General features: G+C 42.7%; 1 long non-coding RNA gene across 1 annotated transcript in view; it reads right to left on the bottom strand.

Moving 5' to 3' along the window:
• Positions 1 to 6,409: 6,409 nt before the first annotated feature.
• Positions 6,410 to 10,957, bottom strand: part of LOC145723442 (uncharacterized) — a 6,387-nt gene continuing 1,839 nt past the window's right edge. Inside the window, exon 3 of the long non-coding RNA XR_014148499.1 lies at positions 6,410 to 6,662. This is a non-coding gene — a long non-coding RNA (uncharacterized LOC145723442). The remainder of the gene's footprint in view (positions 6,663 to 10,957) is intronic.

Here is a 10,957-nt window from a genome sequence, read left to right as displayed (position 1 = left end):
TGTCAGCTTATGTTTCATCTCCTTTAGTCATCGTACCCCCACTTCTCTAAATTGTTGTTTCTTTGTTTTGTGTCTTTTCTCTGGAAACAATGGCTTTGTTACATTTTTTAAACATGTGAGACAAAATGTGTGTTCAACATTTTCATCTGCTCTGAGGTAACATTTTCATGGTGACTCTTCATCTGCATTTGTTTTTGTTTGTTTTTCGTTTTTGTCTTTATGCCTTTGTTGGTTCCTTTTTTATTTCTCATCTCAGAGTGAGGAGAGTTTTTCCTAGATTAACTGTATTTACAGGACGTTTGTGAAGGGGCCAAGGACACCTTCTACATCAGTGAAAACTTTTCTTTTGACCCAGGATTTGGCATGTGAGACATTTTAGCCTTTTCTTCTCCCTAGCCAATGAAGAGAAGCCGCTACAGAGCTTTTCAGTGTAGTCTCTTTTCTCTCCTCGTGAACATAGGACTTGCTGTGAATATGGCTTGTTTGTGGGATTCTACTTTAGTCCCACCTCCTCTGCTACTCAGTACCAAACCTGGTCCAGGGAAACTCATGCTATCAGCCTATCTAGCTAGCCTAGCTCCCATTTGTATTAGATAGCTAGGGCCTCCATAACAAAGTACCACAGACAGGGTGACTTCAAACAGAAATATATTCTCTCACCATTCTGGAGGCCAGGTGTTGGTAGGGTTGGTTCCTTCTAGAGGCTCTGAGGGAGAATCTGTTCCATGCCTCCATCCTAGCTCCTGGTGGCTGCTGACAACCCTGGTGTTCTTGTCTGGTAAATAAATGCATCCCTGCGATCTCTGTCTCCAGCTTCACATGGGCCTTCTCCTCTCTATCTCCCGTGTCCAGATTTCTGTCTTCTTATGAAGACACTAGTCATCTGATTAGGCCTCACCTTGATCCAGGATGACCTCATTTTATCTCGATTCCATCCGCAAACTCCATTTCCAAACAAGGTCACACTCAGAAGTACCAGAGGTTAAGACTTCAACACATTTTTTGAGGGGACACAATTCTCATAATACTACCTCACATTGTTGTACAAACGAAACTATTGATTTTCACCTCGGCATATGCATCTCAGGAGATATGTAGCCTTGGGTGTCCTCTCTCAGCTCCCTTCAATGCCTTTGCTCAAATTCCACTGCTTTTGATATTCCTTCTATTTTGTGGTTAAGAACCTCACCTGTTCTAAAGTTTTTATTAAAGATGGGATTTTTATTCCTTTCCTTTGTTTTTTGTTGGGTGGTTTCTGAGAGATGACGGAAATGCCAATTTTATGTGACATCTTCAAACTGAAATGCCTTGGGTGTCCCTCATTCTTTAGGGGTCAGTGGCACATTGAATTGAACAAGAAAGGAATGTACACTATTTTTAGTACTCATTTCATCAAAATAGGCTTTTAGTCTCAGTCTAGCATGGCAATTCTACCAACATTGCCTCATAGATAGGAATTAACAATATTTACTTATGTCAAGACTTAAAAATATTTCATAATTATCATATTGAGTGATATGCAATTGTAATTATTTTTTACTTTTATATAACAGTGTTACACTTCCTTAATTATATGATAGCTAACTGGAAAGCTAATATTTATTTTTCTCAGTGGGTAAAATGTCAGTACTGTATCTTTAGAACTATATAGTGTTGAAAGTTTTTTTTAAGGTTTAAATTATTTTTACTCCAGTTGAACCTTTCTAAAAATAAACATTTTAAGAAATCTAAAACTGTTCTGTCAACTTAAGGGATTCACTTCCAGGAATAGCCATTCACTTCTTACATATAGAATACTTTAAAGATTCTTAGCTCCAAAATATTCCTGGAATCTGCTGATTTATTGAGATTTATTCTTGTAATAGTTTCTACTAAGTCTACTAAATACTTGATTCCATTAAATGCTAATAACAGGCCTGACTTTTCGAGTCTCTCCAAGCTTGTCAATTTTGAATTATTACCACTTCAGCTTCGTGTGATTCTTCTGAATGGCAGAGTCAGCAGTTACATGCTGCTAAGTAATGGAGGCACTCGTCATACAGAACTGCTCAGAATTATAGAACACAAAGCAGCTCATTTTAACCATTTGTCTGCTCCGGACTAGGAGAGGTATCATGTAGTTACACAAGTGATTTTTACCAGAGTTGGCAGGTGGGGAAAAAGTTTGCTTTTTGAATAACAGCACTCCTGGCCTACCATTAACCCAATCACATAAGAACCATTGTTTAAGCACAGTGTTTAAGGATGTAGACTTGGAGCCCCACTGCCAGTGTTCAGATCTTGGCTCTAAAAGCTGTGTGAACTTGGGAAAGTTTCTTAACCTTTCTGTGCCTCAGTTTCTTCACCTGTAAAATGAAGGTTGGTGTTGGATTACATGGGTTAACATAAGTAAAGCGCTTTGAACTGTGCCTGGCCCACCTTGAGCACTGTATGAATGCTAGCTATTGAGACAAGCATTAATTATGGTCTCCATTTACTCCCCGGACCCACAGCTGAACCAGGAGAGTAGCGGCTACTGACTAACTACACTGACAATCACTAGCCTAGTGATTAGTAGGTGTTCAGAAACCACTGTTGAAACAAGTCACTGACTGGAGGAGTTGTGTGTGAAGGAGAGACACCAAGCTTGAGCCCTCACCTCAGTATCTGCCAGACAGGAAGTTGCATTCAGGAGGTAAAGCACCCCGAATCTCCAAGAACAGTGTCTGCTACATGGGTGCCAAGACAGCTGTTCCTTGTAGCTGTCAGCGGAATCTGAAGAGTTAATGACCCTGTTTCAGAGTGGGAATGTTTAAGCCCCTCATTCTGACCCCAGAGAAAGAAGGGTAAGGTCCTGAACACCAAGGAACGAATAGTTTCTAATGGGAAGAAATCAACTCCTGACTCTGAAAGCATAGAAGAATTGCTAGCCCAGGAAATAAGCAGCCAGATAAGATGAAAGAGATTAAGTAATAAGGTTAAGTTACTCTATCTGCTCTGTTCTGTGAATATTTTAACTCTTGTGAGTAAAACCTTTCCCTTTTAGTTTCAAGAACTTATGAATTGTTAACAATTAAAGTTGCGGACAAGGTGTTTGGCTTCCGCTTCCATCTATGCGGAGAAGGCTGAGGTGTGGTGGTCATGACTATCCGTCTCCTCTATATCCCTAGCCCCTCCCACAGACCTCACCTCATGGCTCCTCAGGAGATATTTCAGTTTTCTTGTGGGAGGACAAAGACCTGTAAAGCTATGTTGGTGCAAGTAATAGGAGGCCTGGGGATCAGATGAAAAATAAGAGCCCTGTTTAATAGGTCAGGTGGTGCTATGAGAAGAACAAAGGTTTTGGAGTTACAGACTGAGCTTCTAATCCAGGCTCCAGGATTTACGCTTAAGCTGGTGATTTCAGGCAAGTTATTTAACCCTTAAAAAAAAAATTTTTTTATTCATTTATTTATTTTTAAGTAAGCTCTACGCCCAATGTGGGGCTCAAACTTACCACCCTGGGATCAAGAATCACGTGCTCTACTGACTGATCCAGTCAGGTGCCCCTCAAGTTACTTAACCCTTTTGAATCACCTTTTCCCCATCTGTAAAATGGGGTTAATATTATCCTCTGAGGCTATGGTAAGGATGAAAGATAATCTCTGTAAAATGATAGGTGCAAAGTAGGCCCTCAACTAATGGTAGTTTTTCTCATTATTAACGGAAGACAGAAGCATCTGACCTGATCGTATTTAAGCCATCTTGGTATTTCCTGTCCCCAGCAGTGAGATGAAAACTAGAAATATGTTTGTTTGTGTTTGTGTTTTTTTTTAATATACATAGAGATTCTATTCACGATCTCTATGCATTATAGAATAATGGAAGTTCTACATTTTTAGAAAATTATCCATTATAGCAAATGATTAGCAATATGGCCACTTGCTCACAATGAAACAAATGAATTTTGATGTTAGCCGAGTAGTGGTATAAAGTAAGATTTAGACTTTTGTGGGCAGAAACTATCTCCTTCAGGGTTCCCGGAAACAGCTGCTCTGGTGTGGGGTACACAGGAAGTGTTGAAAAATGCCTGTTAAGTATTTTATTAAAGTTCACTTTGTACATATTTATGCACATATACATTTTTATAACTCCTTTCTGTACCTTTGAGAAGGAATCTTACGAGAAAAAAATAGTCAAGCAAAGATTTTGCACGGATTGCTAAGGCTGTGCTTGAACAATGATTCATCCTTTCTCATTGTCAAGAACTCCTAGTGCTGTACAAAACCAGCAAAGCTGGATAGGCAAAGAGATGGGAAGGAAGTAAACAATGTGAGCTGCGGTTCTATTAGCACCTGGACTTCAAGTAAGTTTTGATTTAGCAAATATATTACTTTTACAGTTTTAAACCCTGATTTTTTCCCCTCCAATCATGGACATAAGATCATGGATGTGTCCCTACCCCCCCACCCCAATACATATACCCCCTTTTACAGCTGCATTCTTGGCTACGCTAAAGCTGAATCAAACATTAAGTATAGAACTAAGGACTGAATGAAAGTGTCCTTGCTTTATTGTTTTCTTGAGATTTAAGTACTGATGTGCCAGATCTAAAGCAGTTTGGTTCTTCTGTATACAAGCTGAGCTTACAACCCATCATTTTGTCCATAATCTAAAATTTTGATGTCGGTTGAGGATTCCAGAAAATATTATCATACAGTAGATTAGGATTTTTAAAATCAAAGTTATGTGAGCACATAGCATAAAATTAAATCATCTTTTGTGCCGGTTATCTATTGCTGCGTAACAAATGACCCTAAAAATTCAATGGCTTAAGACAACGATAAACTGTTATTATCTCATTATCTGTGGGCCAAGAATTTGGGACAAGCTCAGTTCTGGTGGTTCTGGGGTCTCTCAGGGCCTTTCACGAGGTTGTAGTCAAGGTGTTGGCCATGGATGCAGACATCTGAAGGCTTGTCTGGGGCTGGAGGATCTACTTCCAAAGTGGCTCATTGTCATGGTTGGCGAGCTGGTGCTGGATGTTGGCAGGAAGGCTCAGTTCCTCCCCATGTGAACTTCTCCATAGAGCTGCTTGCGTATCTTTACACATGAAAACTGGCCTCCCTCAGATCAACTGAGCAGGGTGGAAGCTGCAAAGCCTTTTATGATCTAGCCCCAGAAGTCACATTTCATGCAATGGTCTGTTGATTACACAAGTCAGACCTATTCACTGTGGAAGGGGACGACACCAGACAAGAATATTCAGAATATTCAAGGTGATCCAAGGGTCACCTTGGAGGCTGGCTCCCAGAGTTCTGCAAAGTTTGATACATGCATTTACAAATCTCTCGCACCTGTGGAGTAGAGGTGGGCTGATGGAGGGGGTATTGGGTGGGGGGAGATTTCTTTCTCTCCTGAGATAATACTTTTTAAAAAAATATTTATTTTTACTTATTTTAGAGAGATAGAGTGCAAGCAAGCAGGGGGAGGGGCAGAGGGGGAAGGAAAGAAACCCAAGCTGACTCCACGCGGGGCTCAGAGCCCAATTTGGGGCTCATTCCCATGACCCTAAGATCATGACCTGACCCAAAACCAAGAGTCAGATGCTCAACCAACAGAGCCACCCAGGCACCCCTGAGATAATAATTTGTAATTTTTAGCTGATTTCTTTGGTATGCTTACTTTTCTTTTTTTTTTTTTAAGATTTTATTTATTTATTTGACAGAGAGAGACACAGTGAGAGAGGGAACACAAGCAGGGGGAGTGGGAGAGGGAGAAGCAGGCTTCCCGCTGAGCAGGGAGCCCGATGCGGGGCTCGATCCCAGGACCCTGGGATCATGAGCTGAGCCGAAGGCAGTCGCCTAATGACTGAGCCATACCAGGTGCCCCTGGTATGCTTACTTTTGATAGAGATTTTCTCTCTCTTCACTTTTTTCACTGCCTGCCCCACTCCGTGTACCTATTTTTAAGATGCTCTCTCTACTCATTCACATTCTAGTCTACTGGGATTTGCAGGCTGGGGTGCCTGGGTGGCTAAGTTGGTTAAGCAACTGCCTTAGGCTCAGGTCATGATCCTGGAATCGCAGGATCGAGTCCCACATCGGGCTCCCTGCTCACTGAGGAGTCTGCTTCTTCCTCTGACCCTCTCCCTTCTCATGTGCACTCTCTCTCTCTCTCTCATTCTCTCTCTCTCAAATAAATAAATAAAATCTTAAAGAAAAATAAAAGTCTGCAGTGCTGATGAAGGGACTGAGGTGCCCTTCTCTGAATAAAACACTTAAATTTCAGGGAATGATTTCTGTGGAATGATATTTAACCCAAAACATGTACAACTTGGACTCGTGCTTAAAATAAAGATGTACAACTCGTTCATCACAGAAAGAAATAGAATTCATTATCTATGTAATAACGACAATTGGGTATCAAGCACTCAGGTGACATATTTTTTTTTAAAGATTTTATTTATTTATTTGACAGAGAGAGACACAGTGAGAGAGGGAACACAAGCAGGGGGAGTGGGAGAGGGAGAAGCAGGCTTCCCGCTGAGCAGGGAGCCCAATGCGGGGCTCGATCCCAGGACCCTGGGATCATGACCCAAGCCGAAGGCAGACGCTCAACAACTGAGCCACCCAGGCACCCCTCAGGTGACATATTATGAAGTTAGATTTATTAGATGTGATTCCTGGCCTCAAGGCCACCACCTACGGAAGAGCCAAGAGGAATTTAGATATCTGTAAAGACGGTTTGATGATTGCATATTCATTAAAAGTATACCTACTTAGTCCCCATATAAACTTTTAGTAGATTGACACTTGCCAACTCTATGGGTCCCTGTGCTGCCTCCAGTGCCCTGGAGGACCCGCTTCATGGGAAGATACCAGCAGAAGGAGAGATCCTTACTCTGAGGACTCCCTCTAAGTCTACCAGTTATCGATCACCACTTCCTAGGGTCAGCTTCCACCTCACAGTCACTTCTAAGTTTTTATTCTTTTTTAGAATTGCTGTGGACCAGGAAGCAAAAGAACCAATCGGTATTTGATTTAAGTCTAAAAATGGGTATTAGTACTATTAATAAAATGAAACACTTAAGGCTGCCCAGGCAGTATTAAATGAAGGCAGTCCCTGGGACCACCCAGGATCTGGCTATAGGGTTGGAGGGAGTCCAGGGCTGGGTAGGTCAGAGTAGCAGAGCTGTGAGCTAAACCAGGGCAAACTCTGAGCTGCTAGTTCTGAGTTACTTGTGCAGAGGAACGGCAAAGGGAGCCTCACTGGGGGCATTTCCAAAAGGGCACATGCCTGGTCCCTAGGGTGTGGGTGAGGTTAAGGGATGGTAAGAAGGGCCTTTGCACTCAGTCCAGGCAGCTGCTTCGGCTTACCAGCTGTGTGCCCTTGAGCAGATGATTTAATCTCTTGAAGTCTTAATACCACTTCTTCAAAATGGGAGATAAAAGTACCTGGCATGTAAGGTTGTTGTAAGGATCAATGAAAAATGCATGTAAGGTGTTTAGCATACTGCCTGGCATATAATAAGCTTTCAAATATTAGCATTTATTTAAAAACACATACATACACCTTGGAGCCTCACTGCATTTCCCCGTGGGAGCCCATTTTTAATAGGTAGGACATTTTAAAATGAAGATCCTCTTTTTTTTTCTTTTCCAATAATTAAAATTTCTTGGTTAAAGAGCAGTGTTACAGCAAGAATAGGTCTTATGGAATAGCAAGTAGGATGTGATTATGGGATGAAAGGTAACCACATGTGCATACATCGAAGACTCTAGGTCTTTGGAAGGTATGGGTTAATATAGGAAGGGTCCCTTCAAGAGTTAGGTTTTGACCTGAGGGCTGGAGGGGAGAATATGGAAAATTTTAGACAAAGACCACAAAAAGAAGGAAGATAATCATCTAAATAAGTTAGGCAGAAGGGGATGAAGTCAGGTGTTCATTAGCAGGGAAGCTTTCAGGGAAAGAACCACATCCTATGTAGCTTAAGCAAAAGTAGGAATTGATCAGATTAGCTCACGGAAGTGAAATCCAGGCTAATCTTGCTTGGCTCCAGGCAGGGCTGGATCCAGGGCTCAAATGGTGTGGAATGGGAGGGCCCCTACTGCTACCTGGTAGACAGATTCTCTCCAAGTGGTGAGCAGGACTCACATTATTTAAGCTCAGTGACCCAGGAGAAAGCCTTTTCTGAGAACCCAGATTTCAAAGAGGTCTCTGGCTTGACGTGGGTCACTGATCCAACTCTCTCCCGGTCGCTGTGGTCCCGGAGCAATTGGGGTGCACTGGGGAAGTCAGCTGATTGAACCACATGGATGGGTTCACCACCACCAAGAGGAGTTTTGCTCCCAGCAGACAGGGCAAATGATGCGGGGTAGGCAACAGGAACACAGCCAGCCACGGCGGGTAGCGCCGGGCCTCACCTCCCACACCATCTGCCATCGCCTCATGGGCATCCATACCTTCTGTTTCAGCTTGACACCAGCCCCCTGAGCCAACAGGACCCCCTGAGGTGATTGTGGAGTCATGTGATCACATGAGTTCCTGGAAACCCCATCTTACAGCAGTCAGTTGTCAAGAGGACTGAATGTAGACAGTTCCTTTGTTCCAAGGGATTTGGAGCTATGACAGAATTCACCGAGTCCAAGGTCAGCGGAGTGAAGAGTGGAGTGACAGTATTTCTCAGGCAGTATTAAATGAACGCAGCCACCAGGACATTTGGGATCTGGCTGTAGGTTGGATGGAGTCTAATGCTGGGGAGGTCACAGTGGAAGAGCTGTGACTTACCCCAGCTAACATGCTGACCTGCTATATTGAGCTACTTGTACAGCTTCATTTCCAGCGTCCTTCCCATGTGCCGTATGCGGTCTTCAGTGCAACAGAATATTATTCTTTCTCCCTAGTAGAGAAATCTCATGCACACTTTTAGAGAATTGTTTATTTCCAGTAGGAATCGGCACCCATCCTGTGCTTGCTGTGGATGCTTAGAAGACTTCTGGGTGAGGAGGCACATGGGGCTAGGGCATGCACCAGTGGCAAGAACAAGCACAGATTACTAGAATGCTTTAGAAAGCCTTTTCTGCTTCAGATAAGTGGCTAATTAAATTTGGGGTTGGCTATTGGAAGAGTGCCAATTATGGAAACGAGCATCTGTTGATCACACTTCGCTTTCAGGCGTTTGGCTCCTTACTAGAGTGCTGTTGGAGAGAGAGCAGGGAACTGCTGCTAGAACCACGAGAGGAAAACATGGTAGGAGGAGTGATTCATCATATTTACTTTGAGGCGTTCGTCTTGTAACAAGATTAATTCAGTAGGACTCAACTTCCAGAGAAAAATGGACCGTTTATTGTTTTAGATTCAGGCTTAGGCACAGCAGGTGGATTTTCCAAATTGCCTCATCTGACATTTCCTAGAAATATAAGCTAGCATTATTCCATTTTTTGGCAACTGCAAAGTTCTATTTGAACATTCTACAAGTCAGTTGGCAGGGCTGGGAATTTCGAGCACTTAACTATCACTCTTGAGCTTAAGCTTGATTTTTGTCAAGTGATTTTTAACCATGAGACATTCCTTTTTTAGATCTGGAAATCATCTCAGAAAATGTAAGTCATTTGCCAAAGGTCACTGAATAATATACAGATTAGAGCTGGGAACTGATGAATATTGATTGGAATCCAGTTCTCTTGTATCTTGGAGTCACTTATGGCAAGTGACTGCGTAATTCGTGATATGTGAAACTTTGTTCAGCACATGGAATCCGTGCAGATTTTTGACATGTGTCTTCCCCTGGCTTTTCCCCCTGGTACTTCAAGGCCTTGCTTATTGTGATGTCTGCTCTTACCAGAAGTGAGAATGGAAAGCTGTAAATCATATGTACTCTTCTTCTAGAAGCAAACTTTCCCTGCTGTGTTGGGCAGACACAACAGGCAAATCCACTTTGCCAGCAGTAATACCACCGTCCAGGTAACGATGTCTTTTGATCTCTTCAATTGCAAATGGTAGGCCTAAGCAAATTAAATCCAGGCAGGTACGATCAGCTAATGACTTCTGCATTGTTAGACATGTCTGGTCTTCACCAGTTGTCTCCAAGATATCACTTCAATTCACTATTTTAATATATTTTTCTACTCCTTTGGGGTTTCTCTATTCAATAATCCTTTAGGTTATTCTCGATTGTGTTTGCTTGTTTGTTTTATGGGTGTCAAAGATTTCCCCCATATTACTCTGCATTTTTGTGGTTATATACGGTAACTGTAGTCTTTTCTTGCTTATAGATTTCTGATAATTGAAAATAACTCTTAGCTTGATGAGATGCAGCCATTTGCTGGGGGTGGGGCTGGGGATGTAAGTTTGAGTTGATGAGTTTGGATTTAGACATATTTATTTAGGGGCTTCCAGTACACCTGGCCACATAGAGCCAATATGCACTTAGACACGGTTTGGAATTCAGAAGAGAGTTCAGGGCTAAAGATAGATCTTTGGAATAATTAGTTTATAAGTAACATGGGAAACCGTGAGAAGAGATGTAAACATCCAAAGGGAAAAAAGGCCGGTGTTAAGGGTACTCAGGGGAGGTGTGAATGGCGAAGAGAGAAAGGCCAGTGCCTTCAAGGAGACTGGCAGTGAGAAGGTGAGGAAGGAACGGAGTGGTTCTTCAGGATGGAGAGTGTTGATCATTTCCTTTGGGAGGAGAGGAATGGGGGAACTAGTGGCAAGGGAGAAACTGAGGAACAAAGAGAATGGGGCCTGTTGATGGCTTGAGGTTTCAGGATGGTGGAGACAGTATCAGGACGATGATGGTGGGGCTTGGAGGGGGGGCCCGCATTCCTGCAGCTGGAAGGCTGGACGTGAGTGAGACTGTGAGTTAGGAAGCAGAAAGTAGAGAAATTGAGAGAGTGATCAGTCTTGGTGCCCTTCCCCTTCTCCATGAGGTAGGAGGGGCACCTGCTGAGCATGAAAGGAGCACTGGTGGCATTTGGGAACATTTTTTTTTTTT

This window comes from Leptonychotes weddellii, chromosome 9, assembly GCF_054177405.1.
Source record: "Leptonychotes weddellii isolate Sample4059 chromosome 9, ASM5417740v2, whole genome shotgun sequence".
In the NCBI taxonomy this organism is placed as follows: Eukaryota; Metazoa; Chordata; class Mammalia; order Carnivora; family Phocidae; genus Leptonychotes; species Leptonychotes weddellii.
The sequence above is the reverse complement of the archived record's forward strand: the minus strand, read 5'-3'. Positions and strand labels throughout refer to the sequence as shown.